The sequence below is a fragment of the Corvus moneduloides genome, chromosome 6 (genome assembly GCF_009650955.1).
Source record: "Corvus moneduloides isolate bCorMon1 chromosome 6, bCorMon1.pri, whole genome shotgun sequence".
NCBI classification, from domain to species: domain Eukaryota; kingdom Metazoa; phylum Chordata; class Aves; order Passeriformes; family Corvidae; genus Corvus; species Corvus moneduloides.
In genome coordinates, this window is record NC_045481.1 from 55,472,379 (window position 1) to 55,495,507 (window position 23,129).

The 23,129-nt window shown below is 38.5% G+C and overlaps 1 protein-coding gene and 1 long non-coding RNA gene across 6 annotated transcripts in view; one reads left to right on the top strand and one right to left on the bottom strand.

Annotated features, from left to right (window-relative positions):
- Positions 1-11,070, top strand: part of LOC116445047 — a 69,152-nt gene extending 58,082 nt beyond the window's left edge. For all 4 annotated transcript variants that reach the window (XR_004240632.1, XR_004240631.1, XR_004240633.1 and 1 more), the window contains one exon: positions 10,182-11,070. This is a non-coding gene — a long non-coding RNA (uncharacterized LOC116445047). The remainder of the gene's footprint in view (positions 1-10,181) is intronic.
- The window catches only part of SPON1 (spondin 1), a 175,540-nt gene that overhangs the window by 42,915 nt on the left and 109,496 nt on the right, over positions 1-23,129 (bottom strand). The gene's annotated exons all lie outside the window — the stretch shown is intronic.

The following is a 23,129-nucleotide window of genomic DNA, read 5'->3' on the forward strand; positions in this document are numbered from 1 at the left end:
AGAAGTGCTCTATACAACAGGCAAGAACATTTGAAAGGGCAGATATTGTTCACGAATAATGTTAGTTTAGTTCTGAAATAACTGAACTATACAAAAGTTATGACTCTTTTTGAAGAAGGTACTACTTGCCGTAAGCATGACCAGGTGAATCCAAATTTAACACTTTGTAAGATATGATCAGAGTTCTGAAGTAATTAGGGTTTTTTTATTTTCCACCTGTTTTACATGTAGTTCTTTGTACCTTTTCCAGGGGCAGGGACTGCTCTGAATGCCTCTCTCTTCCTGACCAGTCCCAATTGTATCAGTCCTTCTCAAAGACTTCTCTTAATCACTGCTTCCTATGGCTCCACAAGAACTTACACATTAAAGCCTTAAGCATTTACAGTTTCTTTTTCTACTTTCAGGTCCACATTTCTCCTGCTTTGTTCTGCACAACTCTTCTACTATAAATCACAGAGCATTATTGGTCCCATGTAGCTGCATGCCTTTCATTTTTGTGAACTAAAATCCAACCATCTTATTGACTGCAGCTGCTTTTAAACACACTTTAGTGTCAGCAGTGATTTACTTTTTAATTATATTATTTTATTTTAGATGAGTGGTCCTATTGTTTTTTTAACAGCTGCTTTAAAGGCAGTGCTCAAGTAAATGAAACCTCAGCATCAGAGCAAGGAAAACAAGCTAGTTCACAATTCCTTAACGAAAGAATTTCCTACAATAACATTCTTGACGAAAATATCACCACACTTCCCAAATGTTTTACATTTCAGTGTGATGATAAAGGGCGTCATTTCCTTGAAGTATGTCCTAGCTGAGCATTCTTGGGAGATTCTTGCTAAAAAGACCAGCAGGGACTGTACAAAGATAAGATTATTTCTGTCTCTCTTCCAAAAGCCTGGGAGACTGTTTTACCAGTTTTCTATTTCAGTTGCAAAGACAAGTTCTGAATCAAACGCTCACCTAAATTAAAGACTAGGGATTCGATCTGAGGAGAAGGTCCATTTTTGCCCTCTGATATATGTATGCAATTTGTCTGCAGCAGCACATTTATATTGCATCTGGGGAAATATTGAGCATATAGGTAAGCTGGTATTTCTCCAGGGAGAGATTATAATCAGTAAAAACAAAAACATCACAATCCATTGCAAAAATGCACTCTAGGCAATGGAAATGGGAAGCGAGAACGCATTTGTGATCGTGGAAGGTACAAGTTTATCCATGTTCTGTGGAGTTGATTTTAAGAAATACTTCATGAAAAAAATAACCTGGGAATGCACTGTATATTGTTTCTTTCACACATGCATGAAGCATCAGATATTAAAAATATTTATTTAATCCTATTAAACATGTGATGCACTTTCACGACATGGAAACTTTATGACCACAAATGATAAAATTGTCCACCAGTTCAAGATCAGGTAATTGCTTTCAATTTCTACTCTACTGGACTGTTCATCTGGCTGAATGGAGAACAAGGTATTGTACATTTTTGTAACTTTTTCTTTTTTAATTTAATATATAGAGTTGAAAAGTAGACAAATAAAATCTGTGGTCACTATTTCTTCTGATTCTGTGTATCTGCCAAAAGCCCCCAGTGCAGTGCAAGGATAATTTCGTAGTGGGCTGTGATAATTTTTTTTTTTTTTTCCAACTCCTTTTGTCATTTTGAAGGTCTTTCTCTGCTCCTCACAGCATTCGTCTTCAAAAGAACAGAGAGGAGGGGACAAAGGGAAGGAGCAGAAGTTTTAGACTAATGAGTAAACAACAACGAAATAGTTGCTGTGAGGGTCTTCACATGACTTTGAATCTGAGCCTTGTTTATTCAGCACTAGAAATATGTTTGGTTGCTGAAAAATATGTTAGGATCAGCCAAAGCCATTTTCCATGGAGCAGCTTTCAGCCTTTGTCCTAACTCTGAAGTAAGGGCCAGGAAGAACCCAAAGTGGTGACCCCTGTGAGGCCACCCCAAGAAATCATTAACCACCAGTGTCTCCATCTGCTCATTAGCCAGACACGACTGCAGCTGGAACTGAGCTGTGACAGTCTTCCCCTCACTCTTCCACAGATGTTCAGACTGCAGGTGCCCTCCAGCTCTGCAGTAGTCACATTCAGAACAGCAATGATCTGGCTATCAGAGTTTCCTGACCACTTCCAAAGGGCACCTTTCCATTCTTCAGCCATGGACTGACAGTGGAAAACAAGCCTCAGATAAATGCTAACCATGTACTCCACTCTATTTCGGGTCAAACCCTTGCTTTCAGATGTAAATATTTATCTGCTGAAACGAAAAGCTTTACCAGCATTTCTGAGGATAGAATCTAACTTTTGTTATTAAACTCAAGAGGTCAAGCATTTGTTCCTGCTGTGATCCCTTGCTAGGCTTGAGCAGGGAGTTCTTACAGAATTCATTAGCTCTGCATGTTTGGGTTTTGCATCTGTTTGCTTATCTAGGCAAACAAGGGGAGATAAATTTAGGAGCTCCATCATTCTGCAGCCCACAGAAGGCTTCATGAATGCACAGTGCCAGCATTTCAGAATCTATATCACCTACATACCACTTAATTCCATTATCTTAACAACAACAGTAGCTCTGATGTGTCATGGGAACCTCTAGGGCCTAGAAATTACTTATGAATTATGTGAAGCATAATCATTAAAAAAAAATTTCAAACGTCATGATTTCTCATTCTATTTCATGAACATGCTAGGGAAACAAAAAAGACATTCAGCAAGTTTTCATGTCAATGTTCACAGATTTTTATGCCAGAACAACACATTGAAGGTGAAGAAAGAGCTTTGTGTGTATTGCAGTGAATACAGAATTTCAGTCGCACGGATTTGATGAACACCATAATGTGGGGTTGTATTAAGTGAGACAAACACATCAACAAAATGTCATGGAATTTTTTGTTAGTAACGACACAAAGTCAAAGACAGGATCCATCTCTGTGCTTGGAAAGTTCCTGGAATGTTTTGGGCTCCAAGCCTAAGAAAATAAAATGGATGTGTTGAGCAGCTCACAAGTGTTTGCAAGTTTTCTGCTTTTAGATGGTCAGATTCCACATCATGGTCACCCGTGGTATTTCGAGTTCAAAGAACCATCTAGGTAGATGTATGAAATGGAAATATATTTGCAATCATTACGGTTAAAAGAACTATGGCAGATTCCTGAAAATCACATCCTTTTCTCCCTTTTATTAGGCTACATCTGGATTTTCTGAGCAGCTTCAAAAATGATTTCATTTAGAGAGGAAAAGAAGGAAAAGGAAACAAGAATCAGAGAGGCATTGAGGTTATTGCTGACATCTGTCTCAGAAAATTTTAAAAGGGAGGGAAATAGTGGATCCATTTAGTTCAAAGTGATACCTGGGAAATATATTGCTATGGATTTCTGTGAGTCAAAAAGGACCATTCTAGAAGTAGACTGGGAAAAGGGCACAATAGTCTTCAGCCTCTCAACTGGAGAGCCATTTGCAGGGGGACATGCTGTCATCTATTAGTCTAACTTCCAGATCTCACAGAAGAAAACTAAATGCCCTGAAGAGACGTCTAACAGGAATCACTGTTACATTCACTTAGAAATTTGTGTTTGCTTGTATTTTAACATAAGACCCCTGGATGCACCTTTGCTCTCCTGAGAAGCAAGAGGCCCATCTTGTTTGTAGACCCTCCAGTACTGTGTTTTTCCAAAAACCTGGGCTTTTATTCCAGGCTGTGAAATTGAAATGCCTTACAAGGAATTTGGCCTTGGAAAACCCTGTTCTTAAAAGCACCACAAGCTATTACTGCTGTTATTAAGGTGTGATTGAAGAAAGTCCAAGATCTTTATTAGCTTGCAATGCTGGAAGATGGGGTTTTCCATTTTAGTGGGAGATAGCTTTTTCTTAAAATAACTTCAGTGAAAATAATCAATTGCTTATTAATCTTTGGAGCATAATTTCTTCTAGAATACATTAGAACTTAAGGAGTCATTGTTAAACAAAATGCCTGAAATAATCCCCTACTGAATTCATCCCACTGATTTCCATCTAGCTCAGGAGGCAGCTGATGGCTGGGGCTCTGTAGGACAATCTCTTCTCAGCAATGGCAACTAATCAATTAGTATGGCACTGGCTAACACCTTCTGAAGTCTTATCTTCTTATCCACACGTTGCTTCTGCAACATCTGCCTCAGGGGTGAGCTGTATTTTATCTCGCGGCAGTAAAGGACTTGTTCTCATCAATGTGTGCAGGATTCCAGAGAACTAAAATTCAGTAAGAGCTGATTTATCTAAGTGTTTGACATTTCTTGGCTGTTTTGTAAGTGAGGGCCCAAGCACAATAAAGAATATAATGTTGCTATCTGGTAAGAACTTGTCATTTATTCATTATATACACATATCTGTAAGGCAAAGTTCTTGTCATAAAGTTCTTATTGTCTGAGGAATGGAGAATTGACTCTTGAATTACAGCTGCTCTTGTGCAGACTAATATACAATATAGTATTGCTATCACATTGCCTTAAAAAGAAAATAACCATGAGCTTGAGAGATTATTTTAGAAGAAGCAGATCTCTGTTTAATGAAATAACAGAGCACTAGCCATTAATAGTATTTAAAAGTTAGTACTACTGTTATAATTCTGCTATTTTATATATAAAACATAAAATAAACTTTTCAATAACACATTTTAACCTGCAGTTAAAGTGCAGTAATTTCCAACATGCATTCAGCCAATCTACTGTGTAGCATAAACACGTAATTTTATCAGCAATTATAGCATATGTGAGTGCTTTTATTGTATTGTTTGTATAAATAGGGCTCTGTTTATACAGACATGGTGGTATTTTAAACAATAATGAACAGAAAATGATTGGCTTCCTTCCTACTATACTTCACACAAGCACACCATAAATGTCTTCAGTCAAATACTTGCTTTTTTTTATTACAGTAAGTTTTTGTTACTGAACTTTTCTAAGAATTCCTTCTTTTGCTATGGGAGCATGGAAAACAGCATGCATGAAAACTGGAAGGCAGCCAATGAAGAAGGAGTTGGTATGATTTTTAAAAAAATAAAAAGAAGATATTAATTCAATGAACACATTGAATCAGTGAACATCGAGATTTTCTACTCTGAAATATAAAGATGCAGCTTGTGTAAACACGCTTCAAATCTGCAGGTGCTGATCTAGTTTCTATATATCCTAAATCCACAGATAATCTGTGCATGAAATAGAGGTGCAAAGATATATTCACACTAGGCACAAGAAAACAGGCTCTTATCTCTCTTGGTAGCATTTTTCTGGGATGACACTCCATGGCAGGAAGATGCCACCACTGATTCCACTCACGGATTGCCTTGACCCCTCTATGGTTGTGCTGTCACAATGCTGAGGCTCAGACACCCCCAGTGCTCCCAACTAAATGAGTTGTGAGAACATTGCAAGAAAAAGGAAGACAAGGAAGAAATACTCGTATTTATTCAATTACAGTAATTGAATAAATGAGATCCAAAAACTAAAATCAATATGCCAGTGCTCTAAGGCAGAACAAGAAGAGAAGTTTAAAGGGTGCAGATCCCTCTCTGTTGCTCAACAAGGACAATTGGAACAGGGATTTCCAGGAGGAATGGATTTTACCTGGGAGGCTTGTATAAGCATGCCACATGCAGTGGTTTTCAAAACAATAATTGTTAGCTGAAATTAACCCTCATAAATTTCACTGCCTTCATCTGTGGAGCCTCATCCCAAGCAGTCCTGTTAGCAGTCCTTTCAGCTTTGAATATGTGCTGTGATGCAGAATAAAATGTAACTTCCTGCTTTTTATTTGATACTTCCAATAGCATTAAAACTGCTATCCCTGCTACCTTGCCTGAGCTAATTAATATCCCACAACATGATGAAAGCACCCCAGCGTGGATACATTAACAAGATGGTATTTGGTGGGTCTACAGTGACCTGTGTTATGCCTGATGCAAGAACAAGCAAGTCTTTTGTTAATGAATGCACTCACGTCCTAAGCACTGAAACCACTGCTTTATCCTGTAATACTGCAGTGATTAACATTAATTAATTTTCACACATGGTATGAGAGAAACAACGACCTCGTCTTCCTGTTTCAGTATTATTCTCGTCTACTGGTTCGTGTGCAGGTTTAACCGTCTCGTTTACTCCTCTTTTCTCCCCATATATTTTTAACAACCTGCTGCTTTTTGACTTGATAACTTCCTAGGGCATGAATTATCTCTGTCTTGCATGCCTATAAAAATATAACACATCTACACCTAGAGGCCCTGGTCAGGTCCTTAGGGCACTGCTGCAACAGCAAAAAATCAATAATACTTGGTATAGCGGAAATGAAAGAAGGTTTCTGTATGTGAAACCACTTAGGAATTAATGGCTTTGTAGGTACGACAACAGAGTCCCATCCTAATTCCCTTCCTTTGTCCTTGTTGATTGTCCAAGAGGATTTAAGCTGAGGGGCAGGTGACGGTTTCTTTCTGTAGGATAAATTCGTTTGCGCACATCTTTGCTGCCACAGATAACCAAGTTTAAAGCCAGTTTGGGGATTTGTGCATGAGGCTGCAACCACCAAACAGCAGGAGAGACACACACATAGGTTTCACTTCACAGAACCTGACTTTGGGGCATACTTAGTCCCTGACTCTGGTTAAACTCCTGTGGGTTTGGAGTCATCTCAGGTCATTGCAAGCAGCTCACAGTGTGCCCAAACCACTGTGCTTGCAAAGGAAGCATCTCTACGTGCCTTATTCCCCCACATTCCTTAGTCACTGGTCAGCAGTTCCCTATGTGGATAGAAGGATTTTCAGCCAATCTAGACCGCCAAGGCAGACACTGTGCTGTTAAATACCAGAAGCTGTGACTGGCAGAAAGGGTGGGTCATTTTCACAATAAACACAGGATTTTGCCATGTCATTTGAAGCCACTACCGCACACTGCAGTCAGGAGTGACAAGTTCCTGTCCCAGAATCATGAACACTGAAGGAGACACGAGTATAAAGAGAGAGGAGAGAGAAGAAGAGTATATTTTGATTAAGGCAGTATGTTAAAACCATGTTAAGGCAATATGTTATATATATCCTTTTGTAGTACAACCTGTTATTCCTTGTTAAGCAGTGTTCATAGCAGAAGAGGAAATCAGGAAAAAGACATTTTATTTACCAAGACACTGGGTAAATCAAGGGTTAATATTATTACAGCTGGATGACAGTTTTTCAGTGAAACAATGCTAATTTGTTGAGATCAAAAGAGATTGCAGAAATACATATTTGTTTTGATTAATTCCTTCAAAACTTGGGCAGCTTTCTGCTGGAAATACGTTCGATTTCCCATCTAGCAAGCTGCTTGGGAGCTTGGGATCTCATTTAATTTGCTCGTGGCTGCTGCTTAAAGGTCTGACAAATCCAGGAGCACACTGCATATGCTCCTAATGGGGACTCAGCTCCTCGCTCAAGCCATGACTTTTAGGATTTTTTGGCTCCCTGCCATGGAGTTGAAATGAGGTTGATTCTTTGTGCCACAGCTCTGGCTTTCCGAGCTGCCTGTTGGCTGTGGCAGCTGCCCAGACGAGCGGGCTGGGGAATCGTGGGCTTCTTGCAACACTGGGAGCCTTGCCTGAATTGAAGTCTCTTCCATTACCCCAGCCAATTTTCCGGGAGTTGAAGACAGCCATTTCTGTCTCACTTTTGGAAAACAAACATGCAAACAAAAAGCCCCAACACAAAACAGCCCCACAGAAGCAGAAGGAATATTCCAGTCTGCTGGAAAGGCAAATATTGTGCTGCTGAACAGCTATGAGCAGCTGATGTGGCTGTCTTGGGCTGCCTGTTTATTTTAGGCCACTCTGAGTTCAGTCACCATCCCCATTGCCCACGGATGTCACAGTGAGTCAGGCTTTTTTTGACTGGGTGAACTAAAATACTTGAGATGCTGGAAGAGCATCTTGAAGTGCTTCACCCATTTCACAAAATCATGTATGAGTACTTAGGAATGCCCCCTCTTAAAAAACACTACTCTGCCTCTATATATCCATAGCCTATTACTGTTGATTAGGAGATTAAAATGCAGAAAGAGCTCTTATTAAACAGAAAATGTAGTTTGGCTCCATCCTTAAGCAAATTAGCACCCTAAACAGGATTTCTAAGTGCATTTTAAAGAGAAACAGCTGTTATTAAGCCACTAGATATTTCGGCTTAAAATGGACTAAAAAGTAGTCTCATTTAAAGAGCATGCACAAGAGATGTGGGAGGGAGGATGATTATCTATATTATGCATGACTGAAAAGCAAGCTCCAATTCTGTCTCTTTGTGCGTCTAAATGGTGTGGAGACACACAATTAGAATGATGCACAAGGAGAACGTGAGAGAGTGGCCTTGGTTTGGAAGCTCTGTGGGGTTTTTGAGAAGCATGTGTCTCTGTCTTACATGAAGGGTACACCCTGCCAACAAAGTCCCCAGCCAAATTTCGTATGTCTCTATCTAAGTGATGCCAAGCACATTTCTGACTGGAGTTTTTGAATAACCCCTACTTCTCAAAAAAATTGCTCTTGACTTCTGCTGATGAAAAATAATACTTTCAGTACTTAATCCCATGGAGTCAATTTTCTCGATGTAAGTTTGCAGTAATGGGGAGTTTTTATACATGTAAATAATGTTATTTTTATGGTCAGGTTATATGTATGCATATGGAAGTCTGACTGAAAATCTGTCCCTTAGAGTATGAACCAGTTAAATAAAAAGATGTGTGAAATCTTCAGTTGGAAACACAGATTTCCTATGAGTAAAAATCTTACTGAAAACAGTATTTCACAATTTTCATATTGGAAAAATTTGTACAGCATCGCTCTACCATGAACGAATAAAACTGTTTCACCCTGCCGGCCCAGACACCACGATTTATCACATTTAAATGCAAAATTGCCTCAAAAGAAAAAAATTGGGTTGAATGCTGAATAGAAAATGAGTTACATTCATAGATCCTAACAAATGTGTGCATGCCTAACAATGTGTTCTGTTGACAGTTTTTAAATATTCAGTTCCCTCATTTGACTCAAAATCATTCTGCTCTCTGAAGAAAGGTAAAAAAAGCTTTCAACTCTTTCAGTCTGAGAAAAAAATAGCTGAACTCTTCAACTTGATACTTCTTTATTCTGACCTTTTTAAAATCCACTGAAAATTCCTTTTTTTCACATCTGGTCATTCCCTGAGTAACACAACACAACCCCCTCTTTGTTCTGCTCTGTGACTGATTAGGCTGTACCTCACTCATGAAAATGAACATTGATTATTGCTGTGCACCTTGCCTATGAACACACTTTCACTGCTCAGCTCACTGTGCCTACAATCCACGTGTGTCCCAATTTATAATGTTGCAAATGGATTCAGTGGAGATGTGAAGATAAATGGCATTGCTGTTCGCAGGTGGAGGTATCCACAAATGAGATGTGTGTGCTTGAACTGGACTGTCAATTAAAGCATCTTGGATGCTTCTCCCTTGGCAAAGAGCTGTGCTCAGTAACATGTTTATAAACAGATGTACATAGCTTTTCACATTCTATTTTTCTCAGATGATGCCGTAGAGATTAAAATGCATTAGTGATTGAGCCACACATATAAATGAAATAAACCTCCCAATTAAAAACAAAAAAAAAAGAGTAGAAAAACAAACATAATAAAAAAACCAATGGTGCGGAAAAAAATAAACCATCAGCCACATGCTGAATTAGAAATTATCTGTCTCACTGGCAGCTCCTGTGACTTTGCCTAATTCCTCTGACCATAACACAGCTCAGGGACACTGAGCCCTGGCAGGTGTGAGACTGAAAGGCTGAAAACATCCCCCAAAGTCCTTTTTACCACATTTATTCTTCTTTCTGTGTGGAATGCTCTTTGCCTGCACACTGAGAACTGTAACCAAACACCAAAAGAGTAGGAAGGTTTTGAGGCTGATCTGAATTGTATTCAACCCAAATTAGGTTTAATATTTAGGGATTTTTTTAAGGTTATTTTAGCTATTGCCTCATTTAAGGGCATTTTTCTTCAGAATTGCCAGTGACCCCAGATTTCAGTTATTGCTGGGTTTAAGTGCAGTAGTCACTTAACCATAATGCTGACTTTTATAGTGTTTATTGTGTTGTTACACTGTATTAGACTGCTCTATTACAATCCCCTCTCGTTTGTTACAGCATTCCAGAAACACCCCAATGAACTAAGGCTGCTTTCCAACCACGAAAAAACTGAAGGAAGATGCCGTGCATCCATATGGACTGAGATACCACTTACAGGCAACACTCTGAAAAACATTTATAAATTGAAGTAATGACAAAAGCTTTCCAACCTTTGCAGAAAAGCTGACTGGTGCGAGAGGTTTTCCCTTTATTCCATTCTGCAGGTGGCACCATGTTATTTGCTAAAATCTAGGGATTGCTGTAGTCTCCTAAGCCCCCACATGGCCCTTTCCATTCTGAGGATGCCAGAGCTCCTTCAGCAACCGGAAGAAGTGATCAGGTTTGACAGTTTTTGCCTGGAGTTACCACTTATTTCTCAGGTCTTTGTCAGTAACAACTTCCATTAGTTCACCTCAGAGGCATGGATAGATGGAGTAATTGGGCTTTGGGGATTTTGATGGCCCTTTTTTTTTTCAGTTGTGCTGATCAGTTGAGTACATTTCAGCTACAGGGAGCAGATGGGAGGATCATTCTTGCCTCACATAATGACACACCAGGAGAGCATAAAGCTTCTGTGTGCTCCTCCATGCAACACAGGCACAAAACTTTATAATGGACATGTTCTCGACTCAGCCACTGAATATATCTACAATGCACATCCAAAAAACCCCAAACTTATCTTCTCCACAGCATTACCTCTGAAAGTGCCCTCCCTGGTTCCTGGTACCAGAGCAGGCCATGAGTCTTTCTGAAATAGCTCTCTTCTAAATGTAAACTGTTCTCATGTGTGGTCAGCCCCTCTCTTTCTGAGAAATGAGGATGATCTTCATTTATAAACTGCAACCATGTTTGTGTTAAATGTCTTTCTTTGTGGAATGAGCAATAAACCAGAACGTACTCCTTTTGATACTCTGGACAGTATGAAAGAGCAGGATGAAAAGTGGGACAATTAAAAATATATATAAAATATCTTCTATAAGGAAATCAAAATCTCTCACCCGATATGCTTTCAGTCTAATAACTGACTTCGTGTGTAAATAATCATATTTTTAACAGATTTTGGGTTTTGAGGTACTAGCAGCCTAAGACATAATGAAAAATAAGGCAGTCAAGACCAAAACAACGACATTTTAGTGCAGGAAGATGTAGCTGACAGTTAATTCTGAGCTATAGAGCTCACATCAGGACACTACCTTGTTCAAACTGTAGCAGTATTTACAAAGGCATTGAGATGCTTTACTCCCACCACAACCAATTTCTAAAAGGTAAGGGTAATCCTTTTCTATCCTTCAGAAATCTTTTGTACTCTAAGAATATTACATGCTTGGAAAAAGAATATTCCACGCTCGGAATATACAGTCCTGAGAGGCACATGAGTGGCTGGCCCATCCCTCATGTCACACAGTGGGAAGGACAGAGAGGGACACCACATGGGTGTGCTGCCATTCAGAGGCAAGCACAGGCTGGAGAAATGGGCTTTATGAAGTTCAACAAATGGAAATGGAAATACAAAGTCCTGCACCCAGGGAGAAACAACCCCATGCACCAGGGCAGAGTGTGTGGGCTGACTGGCCGGAAAGCTCTTTTGCAGCAAAGGTCCCAGAGGTCCTGGGGGACACCAAGCTCACCAGGAACCAGAAACCTTGTGACACAGGAAGAAATAATGGAAAGCATTGCTCAGAGTTGTAGCAAATCTCATCCAGTTGTATTCAACAGTTGAACATAAACTAGTGCTGCTGAAAAACAAAGGACACTCGACGGCTTTAAATTCACACTTCAGCAACACAATTAATTTCCTTGTCAAAGACAGGAAAAGTGATATCAACCCAGCTGCAAAAAGGTTACAGACAGAGCTGTTGTCTTATGCTCATAATTAAATATTTCATTTACAGTTTTTATCAAATGTTAACTAGAATATGTTTCTGTCAGCCTCCTCTAGGATTCCATTTAGCAGGCAAAACATTTCCATCAAAAACTCGATTTCCATTCTATTGAAGATAATATTTTGCCTCGTATGTGACTGAAAATTATTCTTCTAGTATTTTTTAACTCTAGTGTTTCTGGATACCTTATTCCCACATCACACGGATATGCAAGATGGACACAGAGCAAAAGCAGCTTGATTATTATTATTTACAGTATATTTACAACAAGGCATCTTTGTTCTTCTCTGCCAGTACAAAGAGATCTTCATTTGATCTCAGGAACAATGTGTGGAGGAACGTTCACCAACAAGCTGGTTTACTTTGGTGTGCAATTTGAGAATATTTTCAATGCATTGAAGATCTGTGAATGAGCTTGTTCCTCTGGTCCTCAGACTACCCAAATATAAAAACCAGCTGGAAAAATCAGTCAAGTGTAACTCTTTCTTAATTATCTTTAATCAGAATTAACTGTTGCTCCAGCCACGAGCAGAGGTTTGCACAGAAAAATGTCTGCCTTTTTAACAGCTTCAAACCTGCAATGACTCTTACTGAAATGGATTCCAGAAGATCCAAGAATGGTTACTGTCAGCTGGCTTTTATCTGATTTTATTTGCACTGAGGAAATGAAAAGATCAACTACTTCTAGCAAAAGAAAGTAAATCATATAGAAATTTGTAATTTTGAACGCAAGACATGAATTGTAGGTACCCCAGGACAGCTGTTTCTGTTCATATAAATTTAACAACAAAAGATACAGGGTCTGTTTTATAATCAGGGGGTTTGAGCAGACATTTTAGTGCAGTTAATTATGAATTTTTATTTCAATTTAATATATATTTGGTCTTGTATAAAAATTATAAGCAGAGGAGTATTAATTAGACCTAACAAATTACATCTCCAGTGGGCCATGAAACTCATTGAAATGAAAGTAGAATTGAATTTACCAGAGCCCAGGTCAATAAAACATTTGGAATTCTTAATTTTACTTCAATATAATTTGTGTTATTACTCCCCATAAAACTCTGTTTGAACTTTAATGTGAATGAATATCCAATATATATCTCTCAGAAAAGCCTTGGATTTCAAAATCAAGGAGCCATAAAGCACAATTCTCTACTGATCCAGAGTAACATGAAATGTACTTCCAAACTGGGGCACAGCTGCAACACCAGAAAAAAATGTATATATATATATTCATATTCAGTTTTCATGTGTTTGAAGGCCACTGTCAGACTGTCCTGCAGATTTAAATGGTTTTTAATAGAGTGGAGATGATCAAATCAATATGTGCTTAAAGACTAACTCAGATTGCCAATCTCCATGTAATGGAACGTTATTTGAATCTCTCTTGGGCCTGTCCAAAGAAATTCTCATCCTGCATCCATCCTTTGGAGAATGTCCAATGGAGAGGAAAATCAGCTGACAATAGTGAGGGACTCAGCACAGACGTGGTGTAGGTGTCCCTCAGTGATGGGAAATCCTAAAAGGGAACCTAGACAGATGCTTTGACCGTGTTGCCCAAATTATCTTAGCACACCCAGCAGATTTCTTCTCAGAAATTACGAATATTACAAAAATCCTCTTAAAACCCCTATTAGTTTGTTTTCATGTCCTTTTATCACTGCTACTAGAAAGTAGATAATTTTAAGAAAACACAGCAAATGGGAAGCCACAATCCAGCCATTTCTCCAGAGTGATGCCAATACATTTCCTTTGAAAATTATTGAATTTCTCCCTATGAACATATCGTTTGTATTCATTATTCTCCGTGCCAGATGGCAGTTTTCAGGCTATTGCACAACATAATGATTGTAGAGTACCAATAGTTCATACATGTTTTTACTCTAAAAAACTTTTCCCCCCGATATCCTTTCTACAGGAAATACACAATATTTCCTCAGGTATTCTCTGTTCTTTCGCTACAGGAAACCTGAGAACTCTACAGAAGGTATTTGGTTGTCAAAGGAAAATTAGTTTTAGCAACTGACCACTTAAGCTGTGATCAGCTGTTGTGGATTCTGCTCTCACTTTAAAATCTTCCTCTAGAAAATATCCACATTGAGAACCATACCTCTGACACAAGTAAAAATCTCTCTGCTGATTTAAAAGAAACTATGAAAGCTCAGAAATTACTGCAATCTGTGGGGAGGGGGAGCTTTTGTTGGTTCCTTTGGTATTTTTCCTATAATCCTATCTTAAATCTTTAACTGCTCCTTAACAATGAAGTACGGATGCACGTGGCCAAAAGAAACCCCAAAAAACCCAACCAAATAACAAGTAAATCTACACACACACATTAAAAAAAAAACCAAACCAACAAACCAAAAAAAACCAGAAAAAACCCCAAATAACCCTGTGCTATCAATTTACCTGGAGAAAAAATACATCTGTGTTTGTCACAAATGTTCTGCCAGTGGGTGACTATAACAACAATAAAGAGATAAAACAATAAATAACAACAATAAAGAGATAAAAAAGCCATCAACAAGCTAGAGAACATGAAAAGGTGGCATCATTTTTGTAACACCCAGTAGATCACTAGCCCGGAGCTGGCAGCACCATTCACAGGAAGAAACAACTCAATTCCCAGTGCCAGGGTAGTCTTTGTAGGCCCAGAGAGCAGAACAGAAGAGATAATGAGATTTGCATTGTGCATACTCAACTATTTAAAAATAAGTTGACATCAGCAACTCATTTTAGTCCAAGTTGTGAAGAGCTACAACTCCTGATAGATGCCCATTTGAGCTGGGACCCAGGAGCTTAAATACTCTGAGCACATGGCTGACTTCAGTGACCTTATTTCCTCCCAGTAACAATTAGAAATATTTATAGGCACTCATGGGCTTAAACTTGAAAAGGAGATAGATGAACTAGTGAGATCCTCAGCCTTGGTCCTCGACTTTCCCTTTATTTTCTTGATAAAATGTGGTTTTTTTCAACAATTAAGTTCAGACAGCTTTGCCTGTTTTATACCCACACCATGCCTGGAATCAGTAAAAGGATAAATCTCTACTGTTCATCACCCAGCGTCTCCAGCTGTTCTCTGGGAGTTCATATGTCATCTAAACAGGCTGAGGGAACACAGAAATGACACATTCATGGCACAAGAGAGGGGGACACGGTCACAGTGGAGGCTGTTAATGGACAGGTTAACTCTACACTTAACGTTTGGAAGTACCAAAAAATTGCAGGCAAGGTTCAAGTCAGATGTTTTTATTAAAAAATTAATGAGGCAAAAGATCATTTAATGTTGTAATTATCTCTCTCTCCTGTTTTCTCAGAATATGTCTTAATGATTTAACTGCAGAGATAGCACAGGTGGCCACAAGTTGTGGGGAAGGAGTGATTGTGGCCACTACCCCAGAGAAATTAGAGTTGCAAGAGAAATAAATGAATGGTTAGAAAAATAGAGAGAATCTGGAAAGCCAGTGGGGCAAAAGAGATATAGAGCCTGTTTCCAACTGAATTGGCAGAAAGTCAAGGCCTGTCAAAGCAATAAGTGCAGTAAAACTGAAATTGTCAGGCACTGTTAGTCACCGTGTTCATGTGCTGGTGCTATTGGAAGCATTTAAAAGAGGTGTCAACCACTGCTATTTAAAAATACAGCCCCCACTCCACCCGCCCCCAGCCCACTGCAACCACAACAAGAGTGAGAAGAAACCATCAGGCTACTCCACACCTGTGTCCTGTGGCTCTCCAGCAGTGCTGGGAAGGAGACTGCCCAGGTTCTGATTTGTGAAAGATGCACAACGATGCTGCCCTGGCACAACTAGGTACACGCTGGGGATGGGATACTGAAGAAAGCATTTTTTAAAGGCTACACAGAGAGAGAGGGACACTGTTTTGTATGTGGATATCTAGATATTTTTTAGGTCATTCTCATTTCTAGAATTTCTGATGATGGATAATTTATTTTTAAGTGTATTATTCTTCCTAAACAATCAGAGACCTCACTAATGAAGACTTCTGAAATACATGTGTGTGAAAAAAACCCCAAGGTTTTGAGAGGCCACCCATGCCTGGAGCTGCCACTTACTGAGGATCCTACAATCTCTACTCCAGTGGCAGTACAAAACATGCACCACATTACTGAAATATTAATCTAGGTAATAAAGCAGGGGTAATGGTATTTGCCTAGTAACAAGAGAATATGGAAATTCATTAAAAATTGGTACGAGAGACACTTGCACTTTAGAAGATTATAAATAATACATAGCGTCTTTGATCACACTATTATTAAAATTAATACATAAAAATTTTCTATCCTCAAACTCAATAAATAGTAGAGAAGATTATAATTTGCTGACACAGATAACACCCTCTGATCTGCAGATTCACTCCTTTCCCAGGTCCCTAGGAACGAGGCCTCAGCACACAGCTGTGTATAACCTTAGCAGCCATTTGGGAAAAAAATATATGGAAACCTTGACAAAAAATCTTCATATGATGCAAAATTTGGCAGTGTGCTGCAGAAAGTCAAGAACAGATCAACCATTCTGCAAGGATCACTTGTTTAGTTCAACTGATTGGCTGCAGAGGTTGATAAATACATTGAGATGGAATACCTGGATTTTAGGAACAAAGCATGCAAAATATATAATCCAAAGAAGAGGATCCCAGAAAAATAATGCTGGAAATGGCTTAGGAAACTGCAATTTAACAACTAAGATGAATCATGAAGACTACTAATTCAGACTCTTGTGTATAATATGGTAAATAACAAGTAGGAGAAAGGAAATTATAGTATTTGTCACCTCGTTATGTGGACAAATGCTAGCACTGGCTTCCACACAAAAAAAAAAAAAAAAAAAAAAAAAAAAAAAAAAAAAAAATTAAAAAGTGAGAACAGTGTGAGGGAGAAAAATTTTTTAAAAATGCAAAAATATCCAGATAAGGTAAAAAGACTGTCTTAATGAAAGATTTCAGACACTAGATTTATCAAATTTCTTTGCAGAAATGTTATGGAATTAATTGATTCCTGGGTTTTTTACACCTTAACAGTGAAAATACTTCACATAGTAGCTAGTTCTCAAATCTGGTATGCAAAAATCCCCACTAAAACCCCACAAAAACGAACAAGATGCCAGTTCCTCAAGTAAGAAAAGCCATATTATTAACTTTGCCATTCTGAAACAACCTCTCCACCTCCACCTTTCCTGAATAAATTAGAAATGTAACTTTCTCATTTGCAGGTCTTTAGATTAGCAGTAAGCTTATGAATCAACCAAGGAGCTTCTCTGTTAAAGAATGACAAAAGTAAGAGGATATTTCAGGGACTGGCAGAAACATTGATGAATTTAAGTCACCAGTTTTTTAATTAGGCACTGAGACATGACGGTGCATGAATTATTATGATATATATCTCATTTGGAACTTGCTAGCTACAAATAAAGAAGCATGACAGTGTTTTCTGATAATGATAAACTATCAAAGATAAACATTAGCACACGATTTGCTTACAGGAGGGTGTTTAAAACAGCTGCAAAGAGTGAGATGATCTCTGCTGTGGATCATTCACCAGGGTAAATAAAAATAAAACATCTGTGAGGAAAGGTATGAGAGAGGTCATGTGAATAATTTAAAGGAATTGAGAGCTCCTTTAGGACAGCAATTTTCCCAATGACAGGGCTACCAAAGCTGGCACTGGTTCAGCTGCTGGTACTGACTTTGGACAGAAAGCCTCAATCAGCCAAGAGGGTTTGTAACACATGAAAAGGTAAAGCAAAGTTTTCAGGAACGGGAGCAGCCAAGCACACGTGTACAGGAACTGGGTGTCAGAAGGTAGAAAAGATGGAAAAAATAGTCTTTTAAAGTTTTGCAGGGATCTGTAAGGAGCTGCTTAGGTCTAACTGGGCAATCTGCAGGTTTCTGACCTGATCTTTTGGCCTGTAAAGTCAATAAGCCATTTGAGTGGATATATATCTTCCCTCCCCCAACCTCACCAGATGTCCTTGAGAGCCAGAGATGCCCATATCCTTTTCACAGAACCACTTTCAGAGTTCAGTGACAGCTGCTAATTTAAGTCCTTTAGGCTTAATTTGGGTGTGCAGCTTTCCTTTTTTTTGCATCCCATATGATGCAAAAAACCTCTTACCTACTACTACTACTACTTGACTAATGAGTAAATCTTACTGCACAGAATTCTTAGGAACTGATCTGACAGGAATTTGCACATTTGTTAGCAGAGGAAAATCAACTAATACACTCTAAATAGAAACAAATGAAGTGGGAGAGCCCCACTCCAAAGCACCATCATGCAAGGCTATGGGAAACACGGACACACAGTTTTGTGGGAGCAGATCGATGCAACAATCATATATGATGCCCTTTAACCTCAGCCACTGGATGTAAATCGTCTTCTCTAAGAATTAAAGGACATAAAGCTCATGGTGCTCAGGTTTAAAACTGACAGAAAGACCGGGGATGACACCTGAATGACTTTAAACTTGAGGTTACTGTCACAGGACTCAGCAGGACACATTAAATCATTCAGGGGGAGATAGGCCAGGTTTATAGAGAAGGAATTAATGGGGAAAAGCATGCATAGCTTGGGAAGTCACTGTGCTGAATACTTTTTTTGTTTTGGTTATGTATCTGCTCAGTGCCCAACATTCTCACCCGATCAGTTATTCACTGATGTTGCGACATTGCAATAATTGATGTTTTAGAAAAAAAATATGCATTTGGAATTTAAAAGCAATGAAATAACTGCAGTTGTAGTTGATGGATGGAGCACACCTTATGTAAAAGCTCCTTTGAAAAGAAAGAGCATCCAGTTCCTCTGCTCTCTCCCTGCAAGATTTACACTGGACTGTTTTTATCATGGGCAAAATGCAAGAACTGCCCTCTCCAATAAAACAGATATATTCTCCGAATCCTTTTAAAAAACAATACCTATATGAAAAACCATTCAACCAAGAAGAATCTAGTGAAATTAAAGCATCTCACTATACTACAACACTATTTTTTTCCTTGGACAGCCATTAACTAAATTAATTACCTCGCTGCTGAGTTAATTAGGTAATATTAGTACACAAATACCCCAACTAATTATTCTAAGCTAATAAAAAGACAAGTGCCGTCAAACATGTCTGACACAACCGTATACGCTGAATGTAAATTTTCCCATTTGCTTCCCAATCCAAATTTAATTAAAACATTATAAATATCAGTCATTCTCATAAATGAGTTTTATAGCATCACAAGATAACCATTCCAGAAAAATAAATGAAAAGACAATAATCCCTTGCATAATTATACTGCCAGTTAGAAAGAATGAGTTTAATAAATAGCTCATCAAGTTCAGAATTTTAACATGAAATGTTCACCAGCCAAATAAATGTACCTGCAGCCTAATTGCCTGAAAATGAGCCCATAAAGATATGAAGGAAACATACTTTTTTATTGGCCTCATAATTGCTCATTTGGGCTACTTCTTTCCTGTTTTCCAAGGAACCATTTTTATAGCATTAGTTATTAATGCAAACAAATGTTATTAATGAAGACAAATCTTGACGGCCGTCAGCTTTTTGGGCCCCTCAATACTGTCATGTATGTTTTTCTTTTTTATTGTGTTCACAATGAAGACTCAGATTCATTAGTTTCAGGTTTTGTTATTCAATGGCAGTGTGATTTACAAGAGGAAATTCAAAGGTTTAGGCCAATACTAGTCATAATTCAGAACTAAATATAGCACCTAAAAGCTTACAAAATGGGTAAGAGTTGATAATAAAAGCTTTATAAAAGCTTTTTTGGGGGAGGGTGGTTATGCTTTGGCTTTTTCCAATGCATTTGAAAAGAAAAAGAGATTTTCTGACAGTTATAAGTTCAGTTATAAGCCAAGGGCACTAAAAACTCTTCTTTCTTTTAGGAAGGTATTTTGAAAGTTTGCAAAGAGAACACGATCTTTTTCTTTAATTGAGATCCCGTGTGCTGGGGTATAGTAATTTTTTCAGCACATCTCTGCACCCACCATTTAAAGAGTTATGCAAAAGAAAAAAAAAAAGGAAGAGTTAACAATAAATACTACATGAACTAGGGAAAACAGACCTATCGAAAATACATTTAAAGTAACATTTGGAAATTCCTGTCATTTCTGCTAGAAAAATACGAATCACGTTCAGGAAACGTTCAAGATTTTCATTAGAAGTTTTAATTTCATTATCTAAATGAACAAACTATTGCTTGCATATTTTTGTAAATTAAACCAATTAAATGACTTCATTTTGAAAGAATGAAGTACAATCTTCTTGACCTTATTGTCTTTATTTCTGTCATTGTCTCAGCAAATGCTATTTCTGTGGTTCAAGAAGCTTAAATCTATTTAAAAGGCCAAACACATTCTCTGGTTGTCACTGATATAAACAAAAATAGGATTTAATTTTTTTGCCAGCACTGCTGGCCTTTTCAACTTGTGACCTAGTCCTAGAGGTTTTATTCAGTTTTTAGAGTGTGGCTCTGTGAGCAGGTTGCACTACATCTCCCCAGAGCCCAAATTCTTTGTTTGAAACCTTGTCACAAGCCCATCCTCATGTGTATTTTAAGTAAGTATATTATTTAAGCAAGAATATTATTTGCTCACTATGAATCTGAGGATCTAGGGGTCAGGCAGAACACTGAGGGTGGCAGTACCAAGGCAGAAAGATGTAACTGTAAAACACTGTGCCCACATTAGCACACAAAAACAATAAGCAGGGGAAGTCATATGTGTCAGAGTAGTCAGGTGTGAGTCATGACTATTTATTGTCCTGTGGAGTTAAGAGGTGATCCATTCGCTACTTGCTAATTAAAGCATGTTCTATGCCAGCTCTTAAGCCAAAAATATCCCAACTTTTGTTCATATGTTGTGAAGAGCTATCAATGAGGCTGGCTTTTGACCCAAACTTATTTGAAAAGTGTGCAAATGATTATTCTCTAGAAGTAAGGCTTTTTACTAACTTCATTTATTTGCTTTAAGACAACTTCTAAACAACTATCTTTTTGAAAGTAACTTGGAAGCAACAAAGAGAGAACAATCAGACCAAAATCCACATGTCCCAGCCTGCAGTGCCCATCTTTCCAATTCCCAAAGGGTTCTCTGACATGAAGACCTGTGTTAGAGTTTCAGAGAGATGCCCAGCCAGTGTCATGGCAAAATTCTGGAACAGGAATTTATTTCTTTTTCCAGTTACTCAAGGGCTAAGAAAGATTTGTCTGCTTCAAATTTTTCTGTTCTATCACCCCAAGTCTTTTAAACTCTACAAAGAGGATTTTACTTCTCCCATCTATTCAAAAGAGAGAGAGAGAGAAAAAAAGAGGTGAATGGAAAGAATGGAAGGGGAGGAAGAAAGAAAAGCTGACTGGCAGCAAGAGCATCTCAAAGAGGCGTTCGTCTTTCGTAAGTCTCCAGAAAAGAGAAAAAAATAAAAGATTAAGATTCAGAGGAACACCTCTGCTCACATGACCATTTCCTTGTCTAACAGAAGCAAAGACAGGAGAACAAAAAATCCCAAGGCTTCCTACACAGATGGAAGGAAAACACTGGGTGCTGCTTTCCAAGAGTCAGAGATCCATAACCAGAAGGCTTGATCTGAGTGCAGGGCTGTGCGCCTGCAGCTGTGGCAGGACCTACCTGTCTGCTCTGCTTCTCAGGGATGTCTCTGGGGAGCAGGGAGCACGCTGCTCTAGAGATCACCTCTCCCAAATTATTATCCCTGAGGTGGTGGGGGGCCTGCATGCAGCAGGGGACAAGCACATTGTTCCCTATCAGGGTTTCACTGCGCGGGAGCACGACCTTCCTCCAAGTGAAGGGGATAAACTTGTGCAACAAAGGCAGCATGGTCATGAATCCTGTCATGGTTTTTTTGCAGAAGTACTTCTTTCTAGTAAGAGAGTTCTTGTTTTCAGGCACTTTTTCCCGCCATAAGTTTATTTTTTGCTGGTTTTCTACTTTTGTTTAACTTTATGCCAACCTTTTTAGACACATAGTATATAAAGCTGGACATGTGAGTGCCCTGAATCCTGAACCTCATAGCAGGGGTGGGAGAGTAGAGGGAATGAAAAGCATATGTTTATTTATCAGTACTTAAGCACAATCAAACAGACTGTATCACCTCATTATTCTGACAACAGGATCTGCCAGGGACCACTGCCATATTTCTTTATCAAGCACGAGAGCAACTGAGAAATACAGACTATTTCCAAACTGCTGCAGACAGTGCACTCCTGATTTTATTCTGAGTTTACAGAGTTAAAAAAATGTAGCAGGAGATAAAGATCCACTGAGTGTGGCAGCACCAGCCTTAATGGCATTTCACTACCACTCACTTTCACTTTATCTCAAACAGGCAGAGATGGGGAGCCAAATGGGGAATCCATTTTCACAGGGCAGATATCAGTACAATATCTGCCCCACCATGTATTTACAAAAATCTCCCTGCTGCTCCAACAACCACTTGAGCATGAAATAGCTGAGTTCCAACAAGTTAGAATTTCTGAATTCCTGGCGTAACTGGCTACAGTAAAACCCTTCTGAAGAAACTTGGTAAAGATTATTCTAGCACAGGGCTAAATGAGTAGCTTTAATTTTGTGCTACTTCTACCACACCTTAGATCCACCCAGCAGGGAATCTGAGAAATCTAAAAACTATTTCTTATATTATTTTCTGTTTTCTAGTTACATGCAAGTCCAGTATATATATATTTTTTAGAAGTCTTGCACTTTCATTTAGGTGATTCAAAGTTTCAGTCAAGACTGCTGCCCTGTGTAATCACTGGCATGAAAGAAAAGCAGCACCTAAAATATTTTTCCTTGCCACACTGTCTAAAGCTGAGATCAGTTTGGAGCTCAGTTCTGATAGAATATATGGCCCTTATTTACCAGGAAGAAAAAACTCACTGGGCACTTCTTAGTGATCAAATTTAATTAGCAAGGACTAGAAAGTTTGCTTTTTGTCTTAATGCTTGGTTTTATACAACTAATACAAACTAAAATTTTAGTCAGATTTCTATACTACATCTGCTCAGTAGTTAAAAGGAGAAAACACTATTTTCCCATTATCAT